General features: G+C 46.8%; 1 long non-coding RNA gene across 1 annotated transcript; it reads right to left on the reverse strand.

Annotated features, from left to right (window-relative positions):
• Window positions 1-10,210: 10,210 nt before the first annotated feature.
• On the reverse strand, window positions 10,211-11,752 carry LOC117093780. Its single transcript, XR_004441236.1, has 3 exons — window positions 11,375-11,752; window positions 10,560-10,663; window positions 10,211-10,426 (listed from the first exon to the last, which is right to left on the reverse strand). It is a non-coding gene; the product is annotated as an uncharacterized LOC117093780 (long non-coding RNA).
• Between the last annotated feature and the right edge of the window lie 2,899 nt (window positions 11,753-14,651).

Consider the following 14,651-nt stretch of genomic DNA (forward strand, 5'->3'; position numbering starts at 1 on the left):
GTCGCGCTGTCTTGGGCCGCTGGAAGGTGGGTGACATGTGGATCTTCTTTTTTTTTTTTTTTTTTTGTGGCTGTGGATGTCTTTTAACACTGCCTTATTGTCCTTCAAAGCCTTCGCTTTGGCTTGGGCTTTAGGAGGGGCAGGAGCTTCCTTTGCTTTCGGCACCATCTTGTGAAAAGGGTCCATTCGGGTTTATTCTTATTTTAATTTATTTTAAGTTCTGGGATACCTGTGCAAGACGTGCAGGTTTGTTACTTAGGTAAATGTGTGCCATCGTGGTTTGCTGCACCTATCAACCCATCACCTAGTAATAAGCCCAGCATGCATTAGCTATTTATCCTGATGCTCTCCCTCCCCCCAAACACCCAGCGGGCCCCAGTGTGTGTTGTTTCTCTTCCTGTGTCCTTGTGTTCTCACAGTCCAGCTCCCACATAGGAGTGAGAACATGCGGTGTTTGGTTTTCTGTTCCTGTGTTAGTTCGCTAAAGCATTCTGCTTTATTTCATTGGTTAAAACCTAGTGTACTGCTGACACAGAGAGATAAAAACAGACCCAGTCCCTGAGGCCTCTCCAACCCCCAAACTTCCTAGGGAGACAGATGAGAACCCAGGCTATTTCAAAGTAGTGGATGAGGACATGGAAGGACTGGAAGAAGCTCTACCCAAGCCTAGGAGAGGGTACCTATCCTAGACCAAATCTTCTACCTCAGCCTCAGCACTGTGGACACTTGGGGCTGGATGATTCTTTCTTGTCGGGGGCTATCCTGGGCGCTGTAGGATGGTTAGCAGCATCCCTGGCCTCTACCCACCACATGCCACTAGCAGCACCTTCTCCAGCTGTGACAACCAAAAAAATTGCCCCTGGTTGTCCAGGTGTGATGGCTCATGCCTGTAATCCCAGCACTTTGGGAGGCCGAGGTGGGTGGATCATTTGAGGTCAGGAGTTCGAGACCAGCCTGGTCAACATGGTGAAACTCCATCTCTACTAAAAATACAAAAAATTAGCCAGGCCTGGTGGCAGATGCCTGTAATCTCAGCTACTCGGGAGGCTGAGGCAGGAGAAACACTTGAACCCAGGAGGTGGAGGTTTCAGTGAGCCGAGATCATCTCACCGCACTCCAGTCTGGGTGACAGAGTGAGACCCTGTCTTAAAAAAAAAAAAAATTTGCCCCCAGTTGAGAACCACTGTCTTGAATGTAAAAGCTGATGATCTCAGGGATACATACTAGTTATTCAGACAAAGAGGACGGGTGAACGCTGGTGTCATCAGCAGAGAGAAGGGTAGAGTTCATCTCCTGGAGGCACATTTAGAATAGATGCCATCTTTCACATGGGCAAATATTTCCATTTCACATTCATTCTTTCTAAAACAACAAGATTATAGGCTGGCTGCGGTGGCTCACGCCTGTAATCCCAGCACTTTGGGAGGCCGAGGTGGGCAGATCATGAGGTCAGGAGATCGAGACCATCCTGGCTAACACAGTAAAACCCCATCTCTACTAAAAATACAAAAAATTAGCTGGTTGTGTGGTTACTCCCAGCTACTCAGGAGACTGGGACAGGAGAATGGTGTGAACCCAGGAAGCAGAGCTTGCAGTGAGCCAAGATCACGCCACTGCACTCCAGCCTGGGCGACAGAGCGAGACTCCGTCTCAACACAAACAAACAAACAAACAAAGAAGACAAACAAACAAAAAAAAACAAGCTAGATTATAAAATTCTAAAAGCAATCATATATCATAAGCAATCATGTATTATAATGACAATTATGATAATACTGCCAAAAACAAGATGATGTTATTTAGTTTTCACAATGACCATGGGAAGGGTGAGAAATTATTTTACTTTATTTCACAGATGATGAAACTGAGACACACAGATCTTGAAGGGTGCTTTTGAACTTTTAAAGTCAGTATTTCTTTTCTTTACTTTTTTTTGGTTTTTGAGACAGCCTCTCTTGCTGAGGCTGGGGTGTAGTGATGCAATCTCGGCTCACTGCAACCTCCACTTCCCGGTTCAAACCATTCTCCTGCCTCAGCCTCCCAATTGCAGTCCCCCACTACCGTGACTGGCTAATTTTTGTATTTTTTAGTAGAGACGGGGTTTCACCGTGTTGGCCAGGCTGCTCTCGAATTCCTTACCTCAAGTGATCTGCCCACCTTGGCCTCCCAAAGTGCTGGGATTACAAGTGTGAGCCACCGCGCCTGGTCTAAAGTCAGCATTTTTTCACCCATAAACATTTAGATGAAGATTATATTTTGTACCAGGCACTCTAAGTACTTTACAAAACATTAAATGATTTGAATGTTTCTAAGAATTCTATGAAGCAGTTAATATTATTTTCCTCATTTTACAGATGCAGGATCTGAGCCACAGAGAGGTCAGGGTGTGGGCTCAAGAACACACAGCAAACAAGTTCCCACCTCAGACTGGAACCCAGAACATGTGCTCTTAATCACAACACTGTGAGGCTCCCTTTTCTCCAGCAGGAAAAAAAAAAAGATTAATAAACTCATCCTTGGTTACAGAGTTAGAAAGTGACCCAGCTGTGGCTGGGCATGGAGGCTTACGCTTGTAATCCCAGCACTTTGGGAGGCCGAGGTGGGTGGATCACCTGAGGTCAAGAGTTCAAGACCAGCCTGGTCAACATGGTGAAACCCCATCACTACTCAAAATACAAAAATTAGCCGGGTGTGGTGGTCCACTCCTGTAGTCTCAGCTATTTGGGAGGCTGAGGCAGGAGAATCGCTTGAACCCGGGAGGCGAAGGTTGCAGTGAACCGAGATCACGCCACTGCACTGCAGCCTGGTGACACAGTGAGACTCTGTCTCAAAAAAAAAAAATAAAATAAAATAGAGAGAGAAAGTGACCCAGCTGTGATTCAAACTCGGTTGTAGTCCTTTGAATTTGTGCTGAGTCATTATTCTGCTAATGGAATTGGAACACTTAGAACATTTGCTCCAGGAAAGAAGGTGGGCAAAGGAACAAGTGGCCTTGGTAACATTTTATAGTACTTGGTTTAGAAATCGGTTTTTCAGTATCCTTCAGTTGCAAAATACAGATTGTGAAATTATCAATGTTCTGTTTTCTTTACTGGTGCCTAACAAACCACCCCCAAACTTAGTGGCTTAAAACACAGATTTGGCAAACTTTTTTTTTGTTTGTTTGTTTTTGGTGGAGGGAGGGAGTGAGGCAGCTCCCTTACCCAAGGTCTTCCACGGTCCAACCTCCTTCACCACCATCCTACCTGCAAAGGGAGGGTACAGAACGGTTTTGTGTTCTCTGATTCCATAGGAGCAGACTTTTTTTTTTTTTTTTTTGAGAAAGGGCTAGAGAATGAGTATTTTCAGCTTTGAAGGCCGTGTTTCTACTACTCTGCCATTACAGCATGAAAGCGTTATAGACAATACATCGATCGATGAGTGTGGCCGTGTGCCAATAAAACTTTGCTTAGCCAACAAGGTAGTCGGCCCGATTTGGTTTGCATCAGGTAGTTTGCTGACTCCCGGCTTAAAACACCATTCTGTGGTTCTAAGGCTTTCCTGAGCTCAGCTGAGTGGTTCTCATTTGGAGTCCATCATGACACTGCAGCCAGATAATATCTAGGGCTGGGATTGTTTGAAGACTGCTCCACTCACATGGCTTGCACCTGGGCTCTGAAGGTTGGAACAGCTTGGGGCTGTTTGGACATCTGTATCTTCAACATGCCTCTCATACTCCTATTCCAATTTCTTTTTTTCCCCCCATTCCGATTTCTAAAAAACCCCAGATTAAAAGCTGCCTCTCCACGTGACTAGCTTGGGCTTCCTTACAGCATTGCCCTCTCCCAGTGAGGATGCTCCAAGAGACTTAGGGTGATACTTTTGATGTTCCTTAGGATCTGACTTTAGGAGTCACAGGCATTACTTCTGCTTTTTTCTATTGGTTAAAACGTAGTCACAGGTCCAGTTCTGATTCAAGGGGAAGGAATGACACCGGGAATAAATACTGGATAGATAGCTCTTTGGGTACCATCTTTGGCAACAAGTCACCAGTTTGATTTTTCAGAGAACTTGCTGACTTCCAGATGCTAATATTCTTGTGGCCCAATAAAGAGCACACAAACCCAAATAACATGGCCAGGATGGAAATACATATCTTTATGTGATAACTGTTCATAGCAGAAGGGTTTATACCCTCCCTTTGGTAGATAGTTTACTGAAGAAATCTGAAAAGAATGCTATTGATAAAAATTCACTTTGACTGTAAGAATAGTGGCCATTTGATAGATTTTTGGATGCTCACTGTTGAAAACTACACAGAGTGGAGAGTCAATATGTAGGTTGAGAAATAAACGTGTAGTCTGGCTAATGTGTGTGCATTATGGGAGGATGCGTTAAGCCCTGGCCAGGCCTGCTGGCTTCAGACAGCTCATGGGTCAACTTCAGACTCTGGAAGAAGGACTTTCACCCCATTTTCCATCTGCACGCTATGTCAAGTCAAGGGTCACTGATATATGTGGTCCAAGCTCTACAAATGGGTGTGTTCGCTGTACAGCAGGGCAAGTGTGCCTTTGAATTTCTGTTAAATAGGCTTAATTGCACCTGCCACAAGCGGACAAAGAGCTGAGATCAGAGCTTCATACTATCTAGTTATCTCCCTGTATACCTTTGCCCTTTCTGTTTCCATATAAACGGCATGCCTGGGCAAGGCACCAGGATCTCCTTCCATTAGGTTGGTGGAAAAGTAATTGCAGTTTTTGCCATTACATTTGCAACATTGCAATTACTTTTTTTTGTTGTTGGTTGTTGTTGAGACGGAGTCTCACTCTGTTGCCCAGGCTGGAGTGCAGTGGTGTGATCTCGGCTCACTGCAACCTCTGCTTCCCAGGTTCAAGCAATTCTCTGCCTCAGCCTCCTGAGTAGCTGGGATTACAGACACCTGCCACCATGCCCAGCTAATGTTTGTATTTTTAGTAGAGACGGGGTTTCACCATGTTGCCCAGGCTGGTCTTGAACTCCTGACCTCATGATTCACCCGCCTCGGCCTCCCAAGGTGTTGGGATTACAGGTGTGAGCCGCCATGCCCGGCTTCTTTATTTTTATGGTTTTTTTTTTTTTTTTAGGTGGAGTCTCACTCTGTCATCCAGGCTGGAGTGCAGTGGTGTGATCTTAGCTCACTGCAACCTCTGCGTCCCAGGTTCAAGTGCTTCTTCTGCCTCAGCCTCCCGAGTAGCTGGGATTATAGGTGTGTGCCACCATCCCCAGCTAATTTTTGTATTTTAAGTAGAGATGGTGTTTTGCCATGCAACCCCGGCTCACTGCAACCTCTGCCTCCCAGATTCAAGCAATTCTCTGCCTCAGCCTCCTGAGTAGCTGGGATTACAGGCACCTGCTGCCACGGCCAGCTAATTTTTGTATTTTTAATAGAGACGGGGTTTCACCCTTTTTGCCAGGCTGGTCTGGAACTCCTGACCTCGGGTGATCCACCCGTCTCAGCCTCCCAAAGTGGTGGGATTACAGGCATGAGGCATCGCGCCCAGCCAAGAAACTGCAATTACTTTTGCCCCAACCTAACAGGAGCCACTCCTGGACGTTGGTCCCGTTTTTATTTTATGCTCCAGCGGCTCCATCTGGATTTGCAGGAAGAGAGAACAGAAGTTTCACATCAATTCCAGGCCAAAGCCTTGAGCGCTGGCACCAGTTGGCAGAGGACTCCTGCATTTGCAGGATATTAAGGAACGCCCCGGCAACAATAGAAGTAGAACATTCTTCATTTTTCACTGCCCTTCTGACCCTGTGCACATAATTGTTTTGTAGAAGAAAACAGATAAAAATTGTAGGAGTTAGGAAGCGAATGCCTGAGGTTGAATGCAATCTGTATTCAGTATCTGCTGGATGAGGATAGGAAATGGTTTTTTTGTTTGTTTGTTTTTGTTTTTGTTTTTGAGACATAGTTTCGCTCTTGTTGCTCAGGCTGGAGTGCAATGGCGCGACCTCGGCTCACGGCAACCTCCACCTCCCGGGTTCAAGCGAGTCTCCTGCCTCAGTCTCCCGAGTAGCTGGGATTACAGGCATGCGCCACCACGCCTGGCTAATTTTGTATTTTTAGTAGAGACGGTCAGTTGGGCTGGTCTTGAATGCCCGACCTCAGGTGATCCACCCGCCTTGGCCTCCCAAAGCGCTAGGATTATAGGCGTGAGCCACCGCACCCAGCCAGGAAATGGTTTTATTGTGGACTTCTATTTTAGTCCCCCACCCTCAGGAAGTATAATCCCTCTAACTGCCTGGATGGCTCCCATTCTTTTTATAAGTCTCCAGGGAAGAAATCATCACTCCCGTTTCAATCTATAGATCGGTGCAAAAGGAACTGTGATTTTGGCCATTACTTTCAATGGCAAAATCCGAAATTACTTTTGCACCAACCTAAATAGGGTCCCTAATTGTTAGGATTTATTGCAAGATGCCATAGTAGCATAGCCCAGATGGGGCAAACAGTTTGTATGGTTTGTTTCCTGACTCTGAGCAGTCAACAGTCGATGCACAGAACTCTGCACCCCACCCCCACCCCCAAAATTCAGGTTCGAGCGTTCCTACTAAAACACTGATTTAAGTCCTTCAATTTCTACCAGTTGACCCTAATGATGTCTGTGATGTTTAGACTTTTGTGTCAGCCTGGCTAGCCTGCAGTACCCAGTTTTATTTATTTATTTATTTATCGACAGCATCTTGCCCTGTCATCCAGGCTGGAGTGCAGTGGCACAATCTCAGCTCACTGCAAGCTCCGCCTCTCGGGTTCAAGCGATTCTCCTGCCTCAGCCTCCTGAGTAGCTGGGATTACAGGTGCCCGCCACCACACCCGGCTAATTTTTGTATTTTTAGTAGAGACAGGGTTTCACCATGTTGGCCGGGCTGGTCTTGAACTCCTGACCTCAAGCAATCCACCCGCCTCAGCCTCCCAGGCATGAGCCACCGTGCCTGGCCTGTACCCAGTTATTTAATCGAATGCTAGCCTAGGTGTTGCTGTGATGGTATTTCGTAGACATAGTTAACATCTACAATCAGTTGATTTTAAATGAAGGAGATGAACGGCGATAACCTGGGTGGGCCTGAGCGAATCAGTTGAAGGCCTTAAGAACATAAACAGGTTTCCTGTAGAAGAAATTCCGCCTTAAGCCTGCAGCATTAAATCCTCTCTAAGCTTCCACACTTCCAGCCTGCCCTACAGATTTTGGACTTGCCAGCCTGCACAATTGCATAAGTCAATTTGTTTACTCCTCCCCCCCTTTTTTTTTTTGAGACAGAGTCTTGCTCTGTTGCCCAGGCTGGAGTGCAGTGGCATGATATCGGCTCACTGCAACCTCTGCCTTCCGGGTTCAAGTGATTCTTGTGCCTCAGCCTCCCAAGTAGCTGGGATTACAGGCACGTGCCACCATGCCCAGCTAATTTTTGTGTTTTTAGTAGAGACGGGGTTTCCCCATGCTGGCCAGGCTGGTCCGAAACTCCTGACCTCAGGCAATCCACCCGTCTCCCAAAGTGTTGGGATTACAGGCGTGAGCCACCGTGTCCAGCCCAGTTTCTTAAAATCAATCACTTTCCTGTTGATTCTGTTTCCCTGGAGAGTGCTCACTGTCCCCTTATCCAATACCACAGATTTACTCTTCTCATCCTTTCATGTATTTGATACTCAGTGAAGTATTTGAACACTAACTATGGGCTGGGCCCCATCTTGTCCAGTAATTTCCCCTCTGCATATAAGCCCAGACTCAATTTAAGATCCCTAAAACATGCATGTGTTTTAGGGATCTTAGATAGTCCTTAGTGGATCTGGGGTTTCAGGCTATTGAAGATGCCAGGAAGGGAGGACAGAAACCAAACACAGTAAGTTCTCAACACAGAATTCAGAATTTCTCTCTTATTCTGTATGATTGATCCTTCTGACCACATATGCGAACAGTTTTTGAAACAAAATATGAACACTTTTGGAGATTAAGTGCTCAACCAGTGGGGTCCCTTCATATATCATTATCTGTATAGCCTTACTCCCTCAATGATTTCTTTCTTTCTTTTTTTTTTTTTTGAGATGGGGTCTTTCTCTGTCACCCAGGTGGGAGTGCAGTGGCAGGATCTTGGCTCGCTGCAACCTCTGCCTCCCAAGTTCAAGCGATTCTCCTGCCTCAGTCTCCCAAGTAGCTGGAACTACAGGCATGTGACACCATGCCTGGCTAATTTTTTTGTGTGTATTTAGTAGAGACAAGGTTTCACCATGTTGGCCAGGCTGGTCTTGAACTCCTGACCTCAAATGATCTGCCTGCCTCGGCCTCCCAAAGTGCTGGGGTTACAGGTGTGAGCCACCGCGCCCAGCCATATACTCTTCAGTTCGGCTGAAGTTTGTTTATGTATTGTTAGGTTACAGTTTGCCACATAAGGAGGCAGCTTTAGGCCACATTTCACTTAATTTAAACCAATGGTTTTCTCAATGCTGCAGGGAAGCGAAGGCAGAAAGGCCTAAGCGCTTGATGTGTCGGGAGGGAAATGTCTTCACTAACGTAGAACAACCTGAAATTTCAATGGATCACATCTGAGAAATGAATCTGAGGATGAGTTGAAATTAAATGGACAAAGTCAGGTAGGAGTGAGGACAAAATGCCAATCCTTGATGTTTCATAAATGCTTTCATACGTACCAGGGAACTATTGTTATCTCTATTTGAGAGTTAAAAAAGTGGGTGTTCAGAGTGGTTCATCGTTTTACGAAGTCATGTAGCTCCTAAGTGGTAGAGCTGGGATTTGACCCCAGGCAGTTTCATTCCAAGTCTACGTTTATAATCGGTGACTGATGGTCCCCAAAAGATACGTTCACATTCCAACCTCTGGAACCTACCAACGTGACCCTACTTGGAAAAAGGGTCTTTGCAGATGTTATCCAGTGAAGAGTCTCAGGATGAGAGTGTCATTAATTGCCTGGTGCGCCTTAAATCCAATAACAAGTATCCTTATGAGATAAAAAAGAGGAGAAGACACAGACTCAGAGTAGAAGGTCACATGAAGATGGAGACAGAGATTGGAGTGTTGCAGCCATAAGCCAAGGAAGGCCTGCAGCCACCAGGCACTGGAAGAGAGCAGGAAGGATCCTCCTCTGGACCCTCCAGAGGGAGGGTGGCCCAGCCGATACTTGATTTTGGACTTCCGGCCTCCAGCGCTGTGAGAGAATAACCCGCAAGTGTGTGGTGGTTTGTTGTGGCAGGCACAGGAAGCTAACACAGTGCTCTATAGTTCTACGTGACCCGGCTTCCTCCAGAGCTACGGGGGCCTTCCCTATAAGTTCATGTTCATCAGTTCCATTGCACAAAGCTGAAGTTGACCAACAATAGTACTCAATCCCATACATCCTCAGGGGACCTCGAGGGTTCTAGGCTCTCTAAGATGCCAGTTAGGGAGGACAGAATCCAGAAACAGTGAGTTCATGTTTTTTTTTTTTTTTTGAGACAGAGTTTCACTCTTGTTGCCCAGGCTGGACTGCAATGGTGAGATCTTGGCTCACTGCAACCTCCACCTCCTGGGTTCAAGCGATTCTCCTGCCTCAGCCCCCTGAGTAGCTGTGGTTACAGGCACGCCTCACCACTCCAGGCTAATTTTGTATTTTTAGTAGAGATGGGATTTCTCCATGTTGGCCAGGATGGTTTCCAACTCCTGACCTCAGGTGATCTGCCCGCCTCAGCCTCCCAAAGTGCTAGGATAAGAGGCGTGAGCCACTGTGCCCAGCCAACAGTGAGTTTTTAATACAGAACCCAGAACTTCTCTCCCATTCTGTACTCTCCTCTAACTGTATAAACAAAAATTAATATGCAAAACATTTGTGGCTGGGCGCGGTAGCTCACGCCTGTAGTCCCAGCACTTTGGGAGGCCGAGGCGGGTGGATCATGAGGTCAGGAATTCAAGACCAGCCTGGCCAAGATGGTAAAACCCTGTCTCTACTAAAAATACAAAAAATTAGCCGGGCGCGGTGGCAGGCTCCTGTAATCCCAGTTACTCCAGGGGCTGAGGCAGGAGAATTGCTTGAACTCGGAGAGCGGAGGTGGAAGTGAGCCGAGATTATGCCACTGCAATCCAGACCGGGTGACAGTGAGACTCCATCACACACAAAAAATCAAAAAACAAAACAAAACAAAACAAACGAACAAACGTTTGCATCTGAAAGAAATCTGCAGACTTTTGTATGTTATTTTTATTGATATTTCTCTCAGGTTCATCAACTTGCCAGAAAATCCGCAGAATCTGCAGATATTCTCACTGGAGAAGCCGCAGCGAGTGTGAACATTTCAGCCGGGAATGGGAGGAAGGAAAAGCAGTCCTGGGGACATTCTTCGCCCCAGGGGATGGATGATGCTCCATTTAATAGCACTTGCAGATCGAGTCCTGTTTCTGCTTCTAACAGAATGTTCAGGCACCTGAGAGATAGAACAAAGTGCTGAACTCTGTTCTTCCCATCATTAACCTTAATGGCATTCAGACAATTCCCATCCATACACAAGAGTCCTACAGATTTTTGAGACCCAAAAGGTTATTTTACTATTGTCTTACCAAATGTATAGGGGTCTCGTTGTCAGCATCAGGTAGCAGCTATGTGAATCTTCCAGGGGTAAAGGTCCTCTGCTTCCTCACAGGGATTCTTCCACAATCCCCTCCTGGATGCCACAAACACAGCATGTCCCTCTTCCCGCAATCCCTGCACCTTGCAGGCAACATTTAATGCATTTTTTTTCTTTTTTTTGAGACAGAGTCTCACCCAGGCTGGAGTGCAGTGGCGCGATGTCGGCTCACTGCAACTTCCACCTCCTGGGTACAAGCGATTCTTCTGCCTCAGCCTCTTGAGTAGCTGGGATTACAGGCACATGCCACCACACCTGGCTAATTGTTATATTTTTAGTAGAAGTGAGGTTTCACCATATTGGCCAGGCTGGCCTGAGCTCTTGATCTGCCCACCTCAGCTTCCCAAAGTGCTGGGATTACAGGCATGAGCCACCGTGCCTGGCCGGTTTTTTTTTTTTTTTTTTTTTTTTTTTTAAACAGCGTCTCACCCAGGCTGGAGTGCAGTGGCATGATCTCAGCTCACTGCAACCTCTGCCTCCCAGGTTCAGGTGATTCTCCCACCTCAGCCTCCCGAGTAGCTGGGACTACAGGCGCACGCCACCATGCCCAGCTAATTTTTGTATTTTTAGTAGAGAAAGGGTTTCACCTTGTTGTCCAGGCTGGTCTCTAACTCCTGGACTCAAGTGATCCACCTGCCTCGGCCTCCCAACGTGCTGGGATTATAGGTGTGAGCCACCGTGCCTGATATCACCACTATCTAATTAATTCCGGAACATTTTCATCATCTTCCCCGAAAAACTCCTCACCCATCAGCAGTCACTCTCCGTCCCCCCAGCGCCTGGCAGCCATGAGTCTCCTTTCTGTCTCTGTGGATGTGTCTGTTCTGGACATTGCATGTAAGTGGAATCATGCACTCTGTGGCTTTCGCGTCTGGCTTCCTTCACTCAGCGTGACGTTTTCCAGGCTCATCCATCGGCTGGCAAATGGCAGAGCTGCATTCCTTTCCATGGCTGAGTGATCCTCTGTTGGATGGATATGGCCGCACTTTGTTTGAACATCCGGGTTGTTTCTGCTTTGGGGCTACGAATAATACCGCTATGAACTTTCATGTATAGGTTTTTGTGTGGATGTATCATTTCTCTTGGATATCTACCTAGGAGTGAGATTGCTGGGTTATAGGGTAACACTATGTTTAACTTTCTCAGGAATTGCTAACCTGTTTTCCAAAACGTCTGACACTTTTGTGACTTAACTGCTTGGTGCCTGAGTTTACTGTGATGGGTAAAGAGTATTCCTGGCCGGGCATGGAGGCTCACGCCTGTAATCCCAGCACTTTGGGAGGCTGAGGTAGGTGGATCACTTGAGGTCAGGAGTTCGAGACCAACCTGGCCAACATGATGAAACCCCATCTCTACTAAAAATACAGAAATTAGCTGGGTGTGGTGTTGCGCACCTGTAGTCTCAGCTACTCAGGAGGCTGAGGCAGAAGAATCACGTGAACCTGGGAGGCAGAGGTTGCAGTGAGCTGAGGGCAACAGAGTGAGCCTCTGTCTCAAAAAAACAAAACAAGCCGGGCGCGGTGGCTCAAGCCTGTAATCCCAGCACTTTGGGAGGCCGAGGCGGGCGGATCACAAGGTTAGGAGATCGAGACCATCCTGGCTAACACAGTGAAACCCCGTCTCTACTAAAAAGTACAAAAAACTAGCCAGGCGAGGTGGCGGGCACCTGTAGTCCCAGCTACTCGGGAGGCTGAGGCAGGAGAATGGCGTAAACCCGGGAGGCGGAGCTTGCAGTGAGCTGAGATCCGGCCACTGCACTCCAGCCCGGGCGACAGAGCGAGACTCCGTCTCAAACAAAACAAAACAAAACAAAACAAAACAAAACAAAAGAATATTCATGAGAAGGATACTTTGAGAAGTACCCAGCACAGTGCCTGGCTCACATTACTCGCTCTACATTAGCTGTGATTATCGTCAGTTAGGGCTAGAAAAATTGTTATTATGAGTCTGAAAAACCAGATCAACTGTCAAGGGGTAGTGTGAAAACTGAAAGAGTTGGCTGGGCAGAGTGGATTACACACCTGTAATCCCAGAACTTTGGGAGGCCGAAGTGGGAGGATTGCTTGAGTCCAGGAGTTGGAGACCAGCCCGGGCGACAGAGTGAGACCCCATCTCAATTTTTAAACAATTTTTATGGGCCGGGCGTGGTGGCTCACACCTGTAATCCCAGCACTTTGGGAGGTTGAGGCGGGTGGATCACAAGGTCAGGAGATTGAGACCATCCTGGTTAACATGGTGAAACCCTATCTCTACTAAAAATACAAAAAATTAGCCGGGCGTGGTGGCGGGCACCTGTAGTCCCAGCTACTTGGGAGGCTGAGGCAGGAGAATGGCGTGGACCTGGGAGGCGGAGCTTGCAGTGAGCTGAGATCGTACCACTGCACTCCAGCCTGGGAGACACAGTGAGACTCCATTAAAAAAAAAATTATATAAAAAAATTAATTAAATATAAAAATCTGAGTTAATGGCAGAAGTGATTAGCACAGCACCTGTTACACATTGAGCACGTAATAAAATTAGCTGTCATTATGACTGAAAGGCATTTGACCGGCTAAGAACAAATGTCCAGAGACAGAATGAACCCTGGTACTGCCAGTCACTGACTACGTGTCCATGGGCAGGTCCCGTAACATCTCTGGGCCTCAGTTTCCCTTTCTGTATGATGGTCATAATGACAGTACCTGCCTCAAAGGATGACTGCACCAGTTAATAAACATAGATGTGTAGGCCGGGCGTGGTGGCTCATGCCTGTAATCCCAGCACTTTGGGAGGCTGAGGCAGGCAGATTACTTGAGATCAGAAGTTCATATCCAGCCTGGCCAACATGGAGAACCCCTATCTCTACTAAAAAATACCAAAATTAGCTGGGGGTGATTGGGGGTGCCTGTAATCCCAGCTACTCGGGAGGCTGAGGTACAAGAATCACTTGAACTTGGGAGGCAGAGGTTGCAGTGAGCTGAGATTGCGCCACTGTACTCCAGGCTGGGCAACAGAGACTCTGTCTTAAAGAAACAAAAAAAAAATATTGCGTAGTGACTACTACATACTAAGTGTTATGTAAGTACCAGCTCTTAGCAGCATTATATTTTTTTTGTTATGTGACTTTCAGAAAACCACGGCCCCAGCTTACCCCGCTAGAAGCTATGGGCCCATTTCTGTCGGAGACAGGCATGCTTATGCCCATTTTGTAGACGAAGAAACTGAGATTCAGGGAAAGGAAGTTTCACAGCCAGAAAGTAGAGGTGGGAGTCCAAAGGCTTTGCTCTGAATCCCCGACCCTAACTTGTGGGAGCCTCCTCTCTTAGGAAAGAGAGTCCTTTTGTCCTCTTTCTCTCTCTTTTTTTTTTTGAGATAGAGTAGAGTCTTGCTCTGTTGCCCAGGCTGGAGTGCAGTGGCACAATCTAGGCTCACTGCAACCTCCACCTCCCGGGTTCAAGTGATTCTCCTACCTCAGCTTCCCAAGTAGCTGGGATTGCAGGCACCCACCACCACGCCCAGCTAATTTTTGTATTTTTAGTAGAGATGGGGTTTCACCATGTTGGCCAGGCTGCTCCAGAAATCCTGGGCTCAAGTGATCCTCCTGCCTTGGCCTCCTGTGAGCCACCATGCCTGGCCAGCAAGATCACTTCCTGGCATAGGATAACAACAAGCATTCAGAGAAAGCATGCTTCTCCAAAAAACTCCAAAGTTGCTTAATAAACCATCATGCTTTATCCAAAATTCTGGTCTAAACTTTAATTCTTCTTGAAGTTTTCACACTCTTCCTCATACATGAGTATCTGCCTCCTCCTATGAACTTCATGGTTGCGACTCATAGAATTAACATCAGCAATGAGGGAACTTCGTTGGATGCGACGTCATGGATGTGACTCATAGAATTAACATCAGCAATGAGGGAACTTCGTTGTCTCAAATAACCAAACCAAAGGAAAGGTGGAAGTAGAATTCCAGATAACTGGATTCAGAAGCATCCACTTCATTCTTTCCTACTGCATGTGGGCTTTTGGTTCATAGCAGGGAACAA

The sequence above is a fragment of the Trachypithecus francoisi genome, unplaced genomic scaffold, assembly GCF_009764315.1.
Source record: "Trachypithecus francoisi isolate TF-2019V2 unplaced genomic scaffold, Tfra_2.0 Lachesis_group12, whole genome shotgun sequence".
In the NCBI taxonomy this organism is placed as follows: domain Eukaryota; kingdom Metazoa; phylum Chordata; class Mammalia; order Primates; family Cercopithecidae; genus Trachypithecus; species Trachypithecus francoisi.